Below are 19,527 nucleotides of genomic sequence, written 5' to 3' on the forward strand. Positions count from 1 at the left end.
CGGAGATATGTGCAGCAGACATTAGAGGTCGGGGATAAGTCGATCTTCGGTTGTATTGTAGTTTTCGTTTGAGAATTTTGTGACTTGTGTGTCACAGGGCCGAGATAGTTGATGCGAATAGGAAGTCAGTGAGACATTTTGGATCATGTTATGGGTAACCATGGAGGTTCAACTATGGGGTTGAGGTCAGACCTCGTGTGGTGTTAAAGGAGATATGGAATTTGGAGTTGAGGCTTATGAATGTGATGTTTGAGGACACTTCTGAGCAAGCATGGTTATTCTTTTGTGTCTAAGGGCAGAGTGTTGGGGATTCTTTGTTCGGATGGTTTCTGACAGCAGTCTAGTAGATGTGCCACGATGGAGTGTGAGCCCTTTATTTTGTGGGGCGTGATTCGTATGATTTAGCATGATCGGCTTGGAGGAGAGATAGCTGGTTGTTGGATGTGGTCTTATGAGAATATGAGAGCCAGTGAGGAAACTGGGTTGATATTCGAGGAGCAAATATCATGGTGATCGCTCAAGTAGGCGATCTGGCGGCCACTAGAGTTTCCGGTTATTGGGAAGGAGTATTTTAGCGGCGAAAGAGTTGGTTTAAACTCTGGTTTTGAAGGTTCTATGTGATTTTGGGTGTCCATAGAGAAAGACATCAGTGTGGTATGAAGATCATTTCGATAGTGCCTTTCGGGTTAATGATTTAATCTATGTGTGGTTAAGGAATGATTTCGAGGGCGAAATCTAATTCAAGTGGGGGAGAATTGTGACATCCGGATTTTCAGGGTTATTATTGTGTAGGTTAATCTTTTGATTAAATGATAGACTCGACGAGTTGAGGATCTAACTCGCCAAGTCGAGTCGGGTTTCTCACGCGGATTTAATGAGTTGACTTGACGAGTCAGGGGAGGGACTCGCCGAGTAGGTTCTAGGCAGAGAAACCCTAATTTCATGGGTTTGGGACCTATTTGAAGGTCCTTATGGCCTTCATTTGCGGCTACCTCACCCTGAGAAACCATAGAGAGCAGAGAGCAAGCTTGTAGTGTAAGAGGAGGGCTAATTCATCATCCTTTGGAGTGTCTTAGCAAAGGGAAGGATGGATTTTGAGTTGGGCTGTCTTGTAGGACTCAAATCTTCCATCATTTCGTTCAGAGCTGCTGTGAGAGGTAAGGATTCATGTCCATCTGCGTTTGTTTAGTAGATTTCATGAATCTAGGGTTTCTTCATGCTTTATTTAACTTGAATCTAGAGTATGAGAGGTCCCATGGTGAAATGATTCCTAGATCTAGACCTTAAGAGGTCCAGAGAATCCGTTCTATTCTGCTTTATGCCTTTTCCTTGGAGTTATGAGCTAGGGTTGTCATGATATGAAGGATTTCACCAAAATAAGCATTGAGAGCCTTGCATGTGTACCAAGATTTGACCTTTACGTGGTTATTGGTCGTAAGGAAGCCAGATCTATGGATTAGAGGAACAGATCTGACTTCAGAAGGTCAGATGAGTGTTGTCATGGGAGCAACTCGCCGAGTCCATGGGAAGACTCGATGAGTCGAGTCGGGTTGCCCCGCGATTCGAATGCAGTGGAAACCCGTCGAGTGAAAGGTTCACTCGGCGATTCGAGTGAGGCCTTAGAGGAGTCGAGTGACACACATGGACTCGCCGAGTCACTCTTGTGCACTCAACGAGTTTGGTCAGTGTTGACCGTTGACTTGAGTTGACTTCTGTTGACTTTGGGGTTTTGGTCAACATAAGTAATAGAGATCATGGAGGGGTAAAATGGTCTTTTACCCACTACTCGATTAGAGAGGGAAAGAGAAATCATCGGTTTAATTAGATATATTTGACTTATGTGTTAGGCGGTGGCGGGTTCGAGATTTAAGTGTAAGGATAACTGCTTTCTGCTTTCCAGGTAGACCTGGCAATGGGGTGGGTTTGGAGCGAATTGACCTTGATCCAAACCCTTTTAACAAATTTCAAAATCCGATCCAAACCCGCTTCGTAACCCGCAGGGTTTTGAATAATCAAACCCATACCCTTATCCATCGAATCAACAGATATCCAAACCCGCCCCGTAACCCATACGTTTTTTGAATAATAAAACACATTTTACTTAAATCATAAAATCACATTTATTAAATAAAACTAAGTTTTGTTTTAGAAAACACATTATGTACTCAAGGACCTTCTACTGGAATTAAAATCATTATTTTAGTTACTTCCTATTAGTTTTTGACCGTCAATTGCATTGATAGAGAATAGACGTTACAAACTTTCTTCCGGTTGATAAATAACCTTATTAATTTACAAATGAAATTGGTGATTGCATGATGAAATATAAATGAAATGAAATCATGAATCTTGGGAGAAGAGTAGAAGACTGGAAGTCTAGAAGTTGAGTCCTTGACTCCTATGTAAAAATAATTTAGTCTTTGGCCTTTTATCTTTGGATTTCTGATTGGAATTTAATGTAAACTTTAGGCAATATAAAATATAAATTTATATTTTTAAAATTTATACGGGGCGGGTTATAAACGGAGTGGATTGGTGCTGATCCATACCCGACCCTTTTAATAAAAGGGTTAGCGGGTACGGGTCGTTAACGGGTAAACGGATTAAAAACTATGCTCCAAACCCATATAATTGTTAAGGGTTTGGATCGGATCAGGGTCAAAACCTGATCCATTGCTAGGCCTATTTCCAGGTGAGTCTTATCACTATACTTTAACTTGTGTGGTAACTAGAGTTATGTGACAGAGTATCTTGTATGCTATTTATGTGATGTGTTGCACTGCATTATTTCTATGTGATTTATGATGTAGGTATTCCAGAGTTTACAGAGTTAGGACCAGAGGGTCCACAGAGTTAGGGCCAGAGGGCCCACAGAGTTATAGCCTCGAGTGGCTAGTATGTGTTATATGTGATATTTTGGGGAACTCACTAAGCTTCATGCTTATAGCGTTTTTTGTTATGTGTTTCAGGTTTTCTCAGGATCATAGGACGGCACCGGCTCGATTGTACACACCAGAGGAAGAGTTATGTTTTAGAGGATCCTGGATTATTATTTAATTGATTATGGAGTCATGTTTTGTAACTTAAACAAAATGAGATTTTTACGAAAAGTGTTTTAAGAATTAAGCGAATTTAAATGAAAATTTTAGTTTGAAAATTTGGTGTTACATGTTGGGAAGCTTGTACAAAACTTAATGCAATTTTTCAATACAATCTCAGAGCGTGTTTAGGTTGAATTAGTAAAGCTAGGTCTAGTCAAACAGCATGTTTTGGTTATATAATTCGATAAGCGAGAGGTATTAGAGCGTGTTAATATCTTTCAGTACCAACTTAGAATAACAATCATGAATTACATCAAGTCACAATCAAGTTAAACAACAACATTGAGAACTAGAACTAGAACCCTTTAATCAAACTGTTTACAAGTTTATTTTATTTTCTACATGTTTTTAAAGTAGAGGGTTATTTTAGTATTTCACTTTTGCAAACAAAACCCCCTTTGGTGATCAAAGTACCTTGCGCAAAGAGGTATAGACTTTTTGGCCATGTCACTGTGGTTCATTAAAGCAGTGTATTTGGAGTTTTTTGTACCCCTATTATTTGTTGGGTTTGACACGCCTAAGAGGTATAGACTTTCATGGTACTAAGTCGCCCGACGGGTGAAGATGTAACATGCGGTCTCTACCGGGACAATAGAAGCAGATCTCCTGCAGTGGGATGAGTAAAGTGAGCAGGGGAACGGGGGGATCAGCCCGAGCTTCGTCTTCGTGGTCGACAATCATCCACTCAGGAGCTCGCGGGATGGGCTTAGCAGGAATATTATTTGGTAATAACCATTGCGTCTGAATGATGTCCTGCTTGAGCTAAAGGGAGATGAAATCCCTAGCAAGAACTCAAAAATGAGGTTTTTTCTTTACCAACCATGTAATATTACGATCACTCTCTTTGCGGAAGAAAGATGAGGCCTCAAGGACATTGGATGTGAGGGCGTTGGACCCTTGTGTGATTTTCTCGAGATTAGGGCGTTTTTCCTCAAAAAGTTCGGCACAAGCAAGGCAAGTGGCAAGATAAGTAACTATCCCGCCATAATGAATGGGCTGAAATCACTAGTAGAAATCTTGAAAATTTTGAAGGCGATAAAGGCGCCAAAATGTGGTCTTTTAAGTCCAATGACCATGCACCAAAGAATTTCTAGCTCCATTTTACTGGCTCTGCTTGCACCTTTATGGGGGAAGACAACATTAGAGAGAATTCGGAAGGCCACCCTTAAGACCGGATGAATGATATAAGAAGCTTTGGTGGCTTGAGCCTCATAAGGATCCACCTTGTGATTTCCATCCAAAAGTCCTTAGCTTTAAAAAGGGCATTTTTTCTCACCAAAATCCTAAATGAGGACCATAAGTATTGATCGTAGAGATCCCTACAAATCTACTAAGATCATCTAGCCTTGAAAAAAATTGCAATTGCATGAGGCGAAATGAGAGTCTTTTGGTATCATCATTGAACTCCAGAGATTGTAAGAATTCAAGAGTTGTATTTTTAAATGAATCCATAGGTGGTAAAGTTAGGATCATCTCCCCCCCCCCCCCCCCCCGATATTGCTAAACAATTAAAGGACACCATCATAAATTCTTACTTTTTGAGGGGTGGGAATATCTACAAACCGTTGTTGAGCATAACGGTCATGTTGCGCAAGAGAACGATACATAGTGGTGGTGACACCATACTTGGATTTACATTCCTCCTTTGGAATCTTGCATTTCGTCATGGTGCTAACAAGCCAAATGTATATGACAGACAAAGGATGATCAAAAGTTAAAGCACAACTAGACAAAGTATGACCGGAAAGATGAAGCACAACAACTGAGAGACAGGAATGTATAATTATATGAAGCGCATGGATGGAATTTCAACAATTCTAGTCAAACAATCTTAAGATTCATGTATAAAACTTGAGACATGGAAGGAATTTACCAGTCAAATGCTTAAATCAGTAACGAGTGCTTGACTTTTTCACTTCATCTTCAACCTCAAGAAAGCATGAACTCATCAATGGTGGAATGTACAATTAGAGGTAAAAGGTTCAGTCTTCCTTCCAAAACACCTCCCCAAGCTTGCTCTTGAAGCTCTGCATAAGAATTTTGAAACATAATACAAGAATCAAGTAAAATTTTACAAAACAAAAACTAGGGTTTTACGTAAGATCCAATTTTTACATCTTCATGGGGAGAATTCAACCTAGATGATGAAGGAGGTGAAGTTAGGAAGCAAAAATTACATACCTTGGTGCTTTAAGTGCTTTAATCTCGTATTGATTAAAGAGATTGAAAGAAAATCAAAAGTTTATTAGGGTTAGGAGAGTTTTCGGTTAAGAGGAATAGAAAGGAGGGAGGACGCACCATCGTGAGTTTTATGTGAGAGTCAAGAATGGTCAATCGGGTTTAAAAGATTACCTGACCAAAACACATGGTCACATACCCTAAAACGCATGGCCAATTGAAGCATGTGATATTTTTAAGAGAACACCGTGCATTTTTTTTCAATTGCGATGATATGCGCGGTAGAGCCTAAGGTCGTGCGTTTTCTGCTCTTTGCCCGTGTGTTTTATGAGTTGCCCTTGTGTTTTTTCCGAAAAACACTGAACACACGGTTCTGAAAAAGACCGTGCATTTTAGACGTAGCCCCATGCCTTTTACCCTTGTCGACGGTAAAAAATGAGACCTTGAGTTTGAAGCTTTGGACCGTGCGTTTGTGAGGGTAGAAGAGTAAGTTTACTTGCCTTTTAAATTGGATAAGAGTCCAGCGGAAACAAAAGAAGTAATTCAACCAATGTTTTTGGAAGAAGGAACTTAGTTACATTCTTCCTTATTTATATAAATGACCAAAATACCCTTGTTATATATTGAGATAGAGGGAGGACCTTTGATAGTTCAGAGAGTTGAGAGTGCATTCCATTTTGATCATGGTTGAATTTTGGACAAAGAAACAAAACACCAAAAAGCTTATGATTCACCTTTCATGGTGAATAATACCGGAAAGAAGAGTTCACTCATGCCATGTGAGAAAAAAAAACTATTTGTGTCAAATATTTGCAAAATAGTGTGTGTAGAATTGAAAAACATAAATAAATTAACAACCAAATTTTGTTTCATTGCAAGGTTTGTCCTAGGCACCACTGACAATGTTAAAAAAATGTTTAAAAAAAGTTGATTGTATTTAATGACTTAAGATGAAGGAGATTGAGAAGATGAAGATAAAGGAAAAAAGTAATTTTACTTAAAACCCAAAAGTTAAAACAAAATTAACATCCAAAAAAATAAAAATAAACTAACTATAATCTTTTTAGTTTCCTGTTCATGTTTTTTTTTCACAAATCGTTGGTACCCTCGATCTTAAGCATTGTACTTTATTTGTTACATATTGGCATATTGCTATTATTGGTAAAGAGATTTGGAGTATGTTGCAATAACGAGTAAGGAATTGTAATTATGCTGCTATTATTGATTAAACATCGCTAATTCCCTATCGTGGGTAAAAAATAAAGTATATTGCCTGTATTGATAAAAAGAATGAAATATGTTGCCAAAAAAATAAATGAAGAATAATAACTTTGTCATGATAGAGTAACAATTATATAAGAAGAGATCTTGGAAGCTCCAATGAAGACAAACTTCTTTGAAGAAAGTTATTCACAAGATATACATTTGTGTCTTCTGATGATCTGAAGCAAAAAATGACATATCACAAACAACAATAAATTTTGAACATATTTAGGAAGCATATGGATTTTCTTTGGGTTTTAACATGGAAATGAAAGAAAAGCAGAAGACAGGGACAAAATGGTCATGTTCAGATATTTAACATAGGTGTTATAAAGTTGACGACCCATGGACCAAAAATGTTATGAAAGCATGAAATGAGTACCAAATTTTCAAAAAATATTCTTTTTTCAAGAATTTTTTTTTCAGGGATTGGTGAAGAAGACAATGGCAAAATGGTCATTTTCATAAATTTAACATATAGGCTATTGAAGTTGCAACCCTGAGACCAAACACATTTTGACACCATGAAATGAGTACCATATTTTCAAAAAGATTCTATTTTTAAGGATTTAGGGTTTAGTTATGTATTCCTTCAACATATATGACAATTGTTTTTAAGGATAGACATATAATTCTGCTGAAATGTCATCATGCTCCTTGAAAATGGAAATGAAAGAGATGAAGATGAGAAGTACACATTTAAAAAACAATAAATAAATTCAATGTAAAGCAATATGAACTGATGATTAAGGAACCGACTACTATCTGTTTTTACTTATACTCTCCGTTTTTCTATCCATAAATTTCAGCTAGTGAAAAGAATAGCAGAGATTTAGGCTCCTCCAAAAAGCATCCAAACACAAGAAAGCATCACTTCATTATGAATTTCACATCAATAACTTTTAACATAAAAATAGATTGAACTATTTGCTAAATGAAAGCACTTTTTATCAAGTCAAACATGGATATAAATACAAATCCTGAAAATTTAAGACATCATTATCAAGGTAGAAGTTTATTAGTGCAACACTTATTGGGTTCCGTCATGATATATACTGACTGCAATAGGTTAGATTTTGAAAGTACAATATCTCAATTTAAAAAAAAAAAACGAAGCTATAATGCTATAATTGGTAACCACTAACCAAAAACAAACATTGTTTGTTTTTTTAAGTACAATGACTAGATAGGAAAAATAATAAAATTACAATGTCTTAACAATGAAAGTGGAATTAGGGTAAATGGATGGAGAATGTTTAAGTAAACAACTTCTTGTTCAATAAAGTTGGTGGAAATCTCATGTTTCAAAACAAAAAGGTTATCGACCTTTTCACCCATCACTCCTACTTTCCAGCCAAAATTGATTTTTTTGGACATATTTACCCTTGATGATCAGCAACATTATATTATTATAGTGGCCAGTACTTGCAGGAATCAATATACGTTTTTCTAAAAAAAATCATGGATTTACAGTAACAAAAGTTATAGTTTCTTCACGTTTGATCAGAGCTTGTAGGTACAAGAATATGAGGAAGCTGATGGATATGTCCTTTTTTGGAAACAATAAGACTGAATATGATCAAAAAGTATAAACAAATGGAAAGAAACAGATTTGATGAACATAAATTTGTATGTATGTTGTTTTTCACCTTGGTTGCTTCTGAAACAGAATAAACCCTAATGAATGAATGTCCCCTGTAGAATTAAAATGTATAATTAGTTTCTTTGTAATCTTACATTCAATAGACCGATTTCAATTCAAAAAATTAAATAATAAAGACAAGGAGTTTTCTAAATGAATTACCGCAAGAAGCTCTAAACATTCTTTTGGGGCTAAATGCATTACAACTTCATCTTTTCCTAAAGATAATAAATAAGCACAAGTTTTAGTAACAGAGGGGTATTTCTGGAAACACACAAACATGGTCATAGAAATAAACATACATACTCTAATTTCATTAATAAAAAATATTTTATTTATGAAATAATAATTATATAAACATCAAACATACATACTCTAATTTCATAACCATTTAAAAAAGTAATGACATTAAAAATGACTACTTATGGGAGGGAGATGGAGCCCAATTTTGGGCGGATCATTTTTAGAGGAAAAGGGTTAAACATATCAACTTTAATTTTTTTTTCAGCGAAATTGAACGAAAAGTTGGGATTTTTAGTTTGTAAAGTGAAAAAAAAAAAGAGAAAGAGTAGATATCTCAAAGTATTTTTTTAGCATTTCTAGGGTTTTTTTAGGAGATAATTTGTAAGAGAAGGAATAAGTTCCAGTTAAGATAAGAAAATATTTATTTTTTGGTAGAGTTGAAAAGGAAAAAAAAAAAGCATAAGTGAATAAGATTAGAAACCATTGGTGTCCCAGTTTTTTAACATAATACAGCAACAAACATCATACGATTTGTAGTTTACAAGTTGGAATTCTCTTCCTTCTTCAAGATGCATCTTTTTTTTTATGGAAGGAGTAATGATACTAATTGAGAATCGATTGGCCCAAATACCATTAAAGAAAGAGTCCTATATGTTTTGTCTAGAAGGCCCAATAAAGGGTAAAACAGGAAAATAGCTTAACTCGGTCAGGATAGAAAGAAGAATAAACCTTAATTTAAATGATTGTGTTAAGATTTTAATCAATTCCTTGTGCTTTATTCCTTTAAACCCAAATTTATGTTTCACGAAAAAATATTGTAGCAACAAACATCATCTGGTTTTGGTAGAAGAAAAGGGTGATGGTTTTGTTACTTCCCTAAAAAGAAAATAAAAGAAGAATGTTGAGACAAAATCTGGCTGTAGGGGCAAATAATATAATTAGGTAAAAAAAAAATTACAAACAACCAAAACAGATAATCTTATACATCAAAATTTATACATCGGCATCATTGTTAACATGTGATGAATGTTGTGAACATCCAAACAAATTAATTTATACCTCAACATTTGGTTGTAGAGAACATCTGAATGCAATAGATCCGATTTTAATTCAAAAATTAAACAATAAAGACAAAGAGTTTTTTATGGTGGACTACAACAAGCTCTAAACATTCTTATGGGGCTAAATGCAATACAATTTCGTCTTTTCCTGAAGATAATAAATAAACACAAGTTTTAGGAATAGAGGGGTATTTCTGGAATAAAATCATCTCTAAAGAAAAATAAAGATGATTTTTTAAAAAGGGTAAAAGTGTCATTTTATTGAATAAAATCATCTCTAATTAATGTTTTCTTAAACTGTGGTTTTTGCCTGTAGACAATTATTTTAGGACGATAGGAGTAATATGGGAAATCTTGGTGTTGACCATTTATGTGAGTTTAATGACCAAGTCTTACACGATCACATACCCACAAAAAGATATTTTGAGTAGAACATGGTGATCTGATAAAACTGGTTACTCATACAAACACCTATACAATTTATTTAAACATAGCTATAATTTTTACTATAGGTTATATTAACAAACCAATAATCTTACAAAAATAACTATTCATTTATGCATACACACATATGTTTATTAGAAATATACACACATAGCTTTATACATATACACCCAGACTCATGACAGAAACTAAAGAGAAACAAAAAGACATGCATCTAAACCAAACAAACAGAGAAAAGGATAAAAAAGAACCATATTTTATATTCTTCAAATATTAAAGCATCATGCTATTTTGTAATAAGAAAAAAATAACATGTATTTTTACATGTAGCCATGTTAACATGGATTGAGCTGAAAAGATCGGTTTCAGTTGGACCCTAACAAATTCAAACCATAACTAAATCAAAAATTTTGACCAGAGTTATCATCTTATTAGTAAAGATGCAAATCAGTGGAAGAGAAATAAGAAATAGAATAAAATTGGTTACTCATACAAACACCTAGTCACCTACACCACTTATTTAAACCTACTTATCGTTTTTACAATAGCTATATATTAACAAACCAATAATTTTGCATAAACAACTATTCATATATACATATATGCATTGCACAAATTCGTGATAGAAACTACAAAGCAACAAAAAGACATGTATCAAAACCAAACAAACAGAGAAAAGAAGAAAAAAACCATATTTTCTGTTCTTCAAATATGAGATGAACCCCCTAATTCAAATATTAAAGTAGCATGTATTTTTTCATAAGAATGAAAATAACATGCTATTTTTGTCATAACAATAAAAATAGCATGTTATTTTTGTTTATTGATGGAAGCAGCATGCTATTTTTGTGACAAAAAAGAAAGCAGTTAAAACTGAAAGAAACAAAAAACAGCCAGACATCAAAACTACAAATATGGTCAAAATTCATTGTGGATTTGGTCCCCGTTCAAAGTGAAAAGACTATTTTGTCCCTTTAATTTACTTTTTTCATGCATTTATTATTAATATTGATTTACAATTTATTAAATTATAATAAAGTAATATGACATAAATAGAAAAAAAAAATATTGAAACTAGGATGCTATACAACACAAAGAAATGAAAGCAAGTTGTTATTTATTGGATTTAGCCCTAAAAATAACTTACACTAACCTTTGGTGTATAACATATTGTAGCAACAAACATCATCTAGTTTTGGTGGATGAAAAGAGCACCAATTCATGAAAGATTGATTGGCTCATGTTATTGGAGATGTTTAAGTCTGTTATCATGATAACAAGAGTAGTTACAATTATATTAAACAATGAAAAAATTACCTCCTCAGTCAGGAGTTTTCCTCAGAGTATGCATTCATCAACTTCTTTTACAAGCCACACTTTCAAACATATGCTTCATTGCCACGTCAACCCTTACCTGTGTCTGAAGAGGGTAATAACGTAATTTCAAACAATTTGGTGTATTATATCCTGTATAAAAATGAACATGATCCCAAATATGACTCCATGTTGTTCCTTTAAAAACAGATAGTGTTTTATCTGAAACAAAAAGGCGAAACTTATCAGAAGAACGTAAAAGCACACAAACTTAGAAAAAAGAGTATAATACACTTTTGGTCCCTGATGAATTTGACGTGTAACATTTCTAGTCCCTATTCCATGTAAGAATAGTTGATTATTGTAATCTTGGTCCCAAAAAGATTGTCATTTTACTTTAAACAAAAATTAAAAAAATATATATTAAAACAAAAACTTTATAATCCTCAAAGAAGGACCAGAACTGAAAAAATCATCTACACTCAGGGACCAAAAATGTAATATTACTCTAAAAAGATAGATGAATCATTCATATATCATATATTGTTACTTAACTATTGTGACAGAATGATTAATATTTGATAGTGAAAATTATCTATTAAGTACGAATAGTAAAACAAAATTATCAATTAACAAGTATAAAGATATGATCCAGTAACAAAAATTACCACCTGAAAGAATGAGATGATATAAACCATACTTTCTTAATATGATTGGTTTGGCTAAAAAGGTAACATAAAGATGCTTGTTGTTTATTAGCAAAATTTTCATATATAATATTTTCATTGACAGAATTTTCATATATAACCAGAGACACAAAAGTAAACACCAGCCACTCTTTATATTGACCACTTGCTTTTAACATTTCATCCCCTCTTTTTAACATTTTCCTTCCCTGATGTCCCAATTCCCTAAATAAAAGCACATTTTTTTATTTTAAATAAATAAAAGAGTTGACTAAATAACAAATATCTTTTGTAAAGAATTACCAGGTTTCCTAAATAAGTGCTAAGGGTGTTTTCCAAATAATCAACATCTTTTTTTGATTGATTCAACATCAAGTATGTTAATCCCATCAAGATAATGAATAGTCACATGTTTTAGGAACAGAGGGGTATTTCTGGAAATACACAAACAGGGTCATACACTCATAGCTATAGTTACATGTACTCCCGCATATCGTTTCCATGCTTTTGTCAGCTTGTAATCAGTGGATAGAAGGTGTACCTTTAAACATCAACAGAAAAACTAAATAAGAACATAAAAATCATCAAGTGTTTTTATAGTGTTAAGAGTAAAAACGTACACCTTGATTCTTGGAAGCATCTTCTTTTCTTTTTTTTCCACCATAAGTTGTTTATTTGGTTTCTAAAACCTTTTCTTGTTTCAGAGTAATGAATAGAATCTGTCAAAGGAATTGGAATTAAGAAGAGCAATTAATGTCATAATAATGCAAGGGGAATTGTGGTTCAAAAAATATTTTTAAAATGAATGGAATTTGTCAAAGGAATTGGAATCTGTCATGTGCATGGTTGACAGGAAATGGAAAGGATTGGATTCCATTCATTTGTTGTTTTGTGTTTAGCTTGCAAATCTTTCGAAATAATTGAAATGAAAATTATGTTAAATGACCAAAACACCCTTTGGTGAACTTTTTTAATAAAATAATAGAACTGATAATTAATGAAAAAAGATTTTATTTATGAAACAGTTACTAAACATTAGAATAAAGTAATATGACATTAAAAATGACTTATGAAGAAAAATAAATAATTAATAATACAATATGAGGAAGCTATATATACAGCTAATGGAAATGTCCCCCTTTGGAAACTATAATACTGAATATGATCAAAAAGTTTAGAATTAGTATAAACAAATGGCATGAAATGGATTTGAAGAACCAAAGAACATAAATTTGTGTGTATGCTGTTTTTCACCTTGGTTGCTTCTGAAACAGAATGAACCCTAATTAACTTCAAATTCTTTTGAAGTTAAGTGCATCAGTGTAGATATCTGGTGATAAAATGTACTTCAAATATTGTAAAATAGTATATGTGGTGACCAAGGGTATCTACACATGAAATCAAACATGGGCTTTTTCAGATTTTATGCGTTGACAAAATACTAACTTATTTTGAAATCAAGAAACTCAAAAATTTTAGGGTTATGTTATTGACGGAAATTTTTGCAGGTTTTTTCATCATTGTAGAAACAGACAGACCTTTTGTGATACTTGCTAAAAATAAGAAATGTGATACATGGATATGTTAAAGAGAAGAAAAAGAAGTATTGTTCTGATTTGACCTTATGAACAGTTACCAACAATACATTTGGTAAATGTTAGAAGTACAGAATCTAAAAATACATTCTCAAACAACCAACAAAACCCATCCAAACATCAAAAACATTATCAAATGATCAACAAAATCACAGTTAGAGACAAAGAAAATCAGAAAATTGTTCTCATTCATAACAAGTTATATAGCTATAAATGGGTAGATTATTAAAATTATAAGAAAAAAAATTGGACGTACAAGTATAAAATTGGGTAGAGTTTTCAAAAAATAATGCCCAAATAAGAAAAAGATATGAAAGTACAATGCTATAATTGGGTAGACATCTAAAAGTATAAGGACCTAATAAAAAAATAGTTAAAATTACAATGCCATAATTGGGTAAATTTTCAAAGTGCAATGTCTTAATAAGAAAATCTGAAAGGACAACACTGTAATACAAAGAAAAATGAAACTAGGATGTTATAAAACACAAACAAATGAAAGAAGGTTGTTATTTATAGCAATTAGCCTTAAAAATAACTTAACACTTTAGGATAATATCACACAGATTATACTCCTTAAAGTATTGAAGAAAGTTTTGTAAATTGTTACCTTTGAGTTATTAGCACCATTAAATCAGTAATCAAAATGGCAGAAATCATGAAAGATTGACTTGTGTGTTATTGGAGATGTTTAAGTCTTTCTATCATTATAACAAGACAGAGATAGAGAAAAGTCCAACACTAAACTGTGATTCAACAAAAGGACTTGAAGTTACTTGAATAATATATTTTCCAGATATTCAACATCTTTTTTTATTGATTCAACATCAAGTATGTTAATCCCATCAAGATAATGAATAGACACAGGTTTTAGGAACAGAGGGGTATTTCTGGAAATACACAAACAGGGTCATACACTCATAGCTATACTTACATGTACTCCTGCATATCGTTTCCATGTTTTGTCAGCTTGTAATCAGTGGATAGAAGGTGTGCCTTTAAACATCAACAGAAAAACTAAATAAGAACATAAAAATCATCAAGTGTTTTTAAAGTGGAATTAAGAATAGCAATTAATGTCATAATAATGCATGGAAGTTGTCATACACCTTTATTTGGTTTCTAAAACCTTTTCTTGTTTCAGAGTAATGAATGGAATCTGTCAAAGGAATTGGAATTAAGAAGAGCAATTAATATCATAATAATGCAAGGGGACTTGTGGTTGAAAGAATAATTTTAAAATGAATGGAATTTGTCAAAGGAATTGGAATCTGTCACGTGCATGGTTGACAGGAAATAGAAAGGATTGGATTCCATTCTTTTGTTGTTTTGTGTTTAGCTTGCAAATCTTTCGAAATAATTGAAATGAAAATTATGTTAAATGACCGAAACACCCTTTGGTGAACTTTTTTAATAAAATAATAGAACTGATAGTAAATGAAAAAAGATTTTATTTATGAAACAGTTACTAAACATTAGAATAAAGTAATATGACATTAAAAATGACTTATGAAGAAAAAAAATAATTAATAATACAACAATTAATCTTCTTAATGAAGAACTAAATAATGGAATTTCGATTCTTCACTAGGAATGATAAAATCCTATAAATACAACAAGTAACTGAAGGAATCTCCATTCCATTTCCTTCAAAATTCTATGGAATCCATGAACTGTGTGTAACTTTCACACAGTATATAGTTTAGTGAAAAACATACAGATAACCTCTTTGAACCTTTCCTCTATCACCTACTTGAATATCACACAATGAGATTTAAAAACAGAGAGGACACCACACATACAAAAAATCATGATACAAACATAATTCCACATATTTTTGTAGCAATGACAATCAAAAAACTGTTTCAAATATGCAAAAATTACACAGTTGTTGGTTGACAAACAACACTCCAAATTCATTCTAACTTGATTTAACTGAAAACACACTACTTTATATGCAACTTTCAGTTATAACCAAAATACACTTCTGATCAGATGGAAATCTATACTCAGATTCCTTCTGGAGGATGTAACTTAGGATGATTATTACCCAAAAAAACATCATAAAAATATTTCATTCACTTAACATTTTTTTGAGTGACAGTTTTGAAAGAAACCCTCTAAATAAACATGACATGATTGTAATTAACTTTCATCAAATGTGAATAGCTAATCTAACTAAGTATGTTTTAAATAAACAAGATATTATTTAGCCTCTTCAGCTGATGAAGTGAAACCAGATAACAGGGTGTGTACTTATATTTTGTTTCCATCTTTTCATAAAGTAAAAAGTTGAATGACTTAGGACTTTTTAACATATGTCTTATGCTTCTTATTTAGGCCATAACTTATAATCTCCATTTTGTAAACAAAAATTTCAGTTAGTGAAAAGAACAGCATGTGAATTTTAACTACCGAAGAACACTTACATATTCACATGGGGCAAAAGGGCCTCCAAAAATAGTAAGAGAAAGACCATTGATTACTATATCATCTACCATCATTCCATAGCAAAGATCTATGCTCTCCAAAACCCAAGCACAAGAAAGAATCACTTAGACATGAATAATGAATTTCATATCAATAACTTTTAAACTAAGTGAACATTTAACTAAAAAAATAGATTTAAGTCTTTGCTAAATGAGAGCATTTTCTATCAAGTCATTCAGAAAATATAACACATTATTATCCAGGTAGCACTTGATGAAAAGGAAAAAAATAGACAATCTGATATAAGCTTTTTTCGAACCCATCAGATGTTGTAACAAGGACTTGAAGTAAAGATTCAAGAACCAATCTGATAAAATTCTTATTTTCTTTGCACTCTGCAACAATGAAAAAAAATGTATTTGGTTCCTATGGCATTTGTTCCATTTTAATATATGTAACATTTTATGGCATGCCAAATATCATAAAGGAATAATTGTAGTGTTGTCTAGTTAAAATTATAAAGCTGCATTTTGTACTGTTTAAAGTTGTTAATTGCTACCACAAGAATTTACCATTTTGATCAACTTCTTTCAACTTCTCCTTAATTAGCTTTGGCAACCAAACAATCTCAGTTATCTGTAGATTTAACAAATATATTAGAAAGATAAATTGATATGAACATGTATAAAAAGGGAATATTAGGAAGAGAGGCAATGACATAAACAAGCCCACAAAAAATCACAACATCTCTTGGAAGTATCCTCATTTGATTAAGATTTAAGCATTTGACCTTATGCCCCAAAAATCAAATTTCAATCTCTAAAATCCTGCAGTAAAAAATTATAAACACAAGTCCAATTTTTTTTTTTTTTTGTAGTAGTGACAATGGAAAACTGTTTCAAATACGCAAATTATACAGTAGTTGGTCAACAATCAACACGCCAATTTCATCCTAGTGTATATTAATTGGAAGGAGACCTAACTTAACTAAATAGAATCACACAACTTTATATGCAACTTTTAGTTAGATCTAAAATACAGGTCTATTTCTAATTGAGTTAAAAATGCAAACAATAAATTATCTTTCCCTAATTGAGTCTCTAATAGCCCAATAAGTTGTTTAATATTTTAATTTGACTTGTGATTATGTACTTCTCTCTACATAATTTAGTCCGATAACATTTTCACCCTCAAAATAAAGCAAATCAACTCTTTAACTTAATCAAGACATTTCATCAAACACCTAAAGTGCAAAGAAGAACAATCTACAGCTAAACAATATTTTTTTGGGGTTTTCAAAACAATTAAATTTTTACTAACAACACATCACACCAATTGCTTGACCGATAATCTTCTTCTTCTATTGGATGCTTTAGTTTTTTTGATTAGGTGACCGAATCCTGAAGAACACCAGGAAGTTGGATATGTTCAATAAATCAATGAACCTTTGAAAATTATACAAATCTACACACTATTGGTAAATATTCTAATGGTGAAATCCATAAAAACACTAAATCATTTACCATTTTACCGATTATAGTGATTACATTACACAATTACAGATAGATATATTACCTTGATCCCTTAAGTTGTTGCCCATGCTTTAATTACCTACTAATGACCAACAAGTAAGAAAATCATAAAACAAACATAAGAACATTGCTATACATGTAAAAAAAAATCTATCATACCATACATAAAACATTGACCAACACAATTGCACTTGGCATATGTGTTTTCAAATTCATTGAGTTAAACATTTGAAAATGCTCTTCTTGAAATGCCCTATTAGCATTTCTTCAAGTTGAAGATTGTTGTTTTTGGAAGAAAAAGCTAAAAATACGTTGCTATTATGAATAAAAACTAAATTAATTTGTACAAATCGGTTAAAGTATGCTGTTATTTCCCACAATTTTCCTTGAAAAGTTAACATAATTTTGAGGCTTGTTGTTATCATAACCAATTTGGGTGATATCCATCATCTCTGCCTCTCTAGTTGCCATTATTCAAAAAAAAAAGTTTAATGTTTTTTATCTGAAAATGAAAACAGAAGCATTACAGAAAAACCAGCTCTCCAATTTTCAAAAAGGAAAATGATATTGTCCTTTAAACATCATATCATAGTAACTAAAAAAAAGCTTGCACAACCCATAACCTTTTAATTTTCAAAGGGACTATTAAACAATGAAAAAAGAGTACTTATATTTTGTTAAACAATGAAAAACAAATTAGCTCATCAGGAGTTTTATTAGAGTAGTAGGCATTCATCAATTTCTTTAGCTTGATGTTGTGATTCATTACATACTACAAATGCAACAATGTTCTTGCATTAGCTTTGATTGATGACTACAAGCCACAATTTCCAACATATGTTGAATTCATTCTAGGAAAAGCAAACCACTTGGGTCCGAAGAGGGTAGTAACGTAATTTCAACCAATTTGGCATATTACATCAAACTTTAATAACTCATTTACAACTAACTTAGGGGGTGTTTGGCTTAGTTTTTAAGGGCCAAAAGTCCTTTTTGGAAAAGTTTCAAAAAGTCAGGTTTTCAGACTTTTCCAAAAAGTCGATTTTCCTTCTATCAAAAATCCAAAAGTAGGTTTTAAAATTGTTTTGCCAAACATCTTTTGGCTTCTATCTTTTTCTAAAAGATCTTTTGGCTTCTCAAAAGCTAAGCCAAACACCCCTTTACTGTCATATATGAAAATGGATATAAAGCACACAAACCTAGATACAAGACTATAATACATTTTTGGTCCCTGATCATAGCTAATTTATGAATTTGGGTCCTTATTTGAGGTTATTGTAACATTTTACGTCCATTTTGTACTCTTTAAAATTGTCTAGTTAAAATTATAAAGTTGCATTTTGTACTCTTTAAAATTGTTAATTGCTACCAAAAGAATTTACCGTTTCGATTAACTGCTTTCTGCTTCTCCTTAATATGCACCTTTAAGAAATCAGAATATTAGAAAGATAAACTGATATGAACATGCATGCATAAAAAGGGAAAATTAAGTAAGTTCAATCCAGCTGTGTAACTTCTGATATAGAACATACATTACAAAATAGGAACATTACCATAAATAGTGAAGAGCCTTTTTACTTGATCAACTTCAAACGCCCTTGGATCCTCTCTGTGGCATATTGATTGAGTTGGATGAATTTAGTCCTAAAAATAACTTACACTTTAAGAAAATATATGACATCAGGAAACAAGGATGATGGCCAAGTTTGTCTTTTATTTTGTTAAATACTAATCTGTGACACATAGGAGATGCATTCTTGCCTGAAAGATAATATCAGACAGACAGATTATATTCTTTATAAAGTATGGAAAGCCAAAATACAGATATTTATCATAAATTTTTGTAAATAGTAACCTTTTAAGTAATGCTTCCCTCTTCGCATTAAACAGTCTTTTCTTTCAGACCACCAGATGACTTCACTGCAATAAAACCACACACCTAACTGAGAATCAATAAGCCTAACGGATTATAAAATACATATATTTATCATACCCGTCATATAATCATGGAAAACTGCAAGTCTCCATTCCGCCATGT

At 32.4% G+C, this 19,527-nt stretch overlaps 1 long non-coding RNA gene across 2 annotated transcripts; it reads right to left on the reverse strand.

The window, feature by feature from the left end:
• Positions 1-11,149: 11,149 nt before the first annotated feature.
• LOC122198162 (uncharacterized) lies at positions 11,150-19,240 on the reverse strand. 2 transcript variants are annotated; one of them, XR_008224151.1, is made up of 7 exons: positions 19,043-19,240; positions 16,530-18,911; positions 14,637-14,686; positions 14,462-14,523; positions 12,553-12,651; positions 12,393-12,473; positions 11,150-11,468 (listed from the first exon to the last, which is right to left on the reverse strand). It is a non-coding gene; the product is annotated as an uncharacterized LOC122198162 (long non-coding RNA). The 2 variants fall into 2 exon arrangements; XR_008224152.1 differs by lacking the exon at positions 19,043-19,240 and having other exon boundaries at positions 16,530-16,593; positions 17,533-17,572.
• Between the last annotated feature and the right edge of the window lie 287 nt (positions 19,241-19,527).

Source organism: Lactuca sativa, chromosome 5 (assembly GCF_002870075.4).
Source record: "Lactuca sativa cultivar Salinas chromosome 5, Lsat_Salinas_v11, whole genome shotgun sequence".
NCBI lineage: Eukaryota > Viridiplantae > Streptophyta > Magnoliopsida > Asterales > Asteraceae > Lactuca > Lactuca sativa.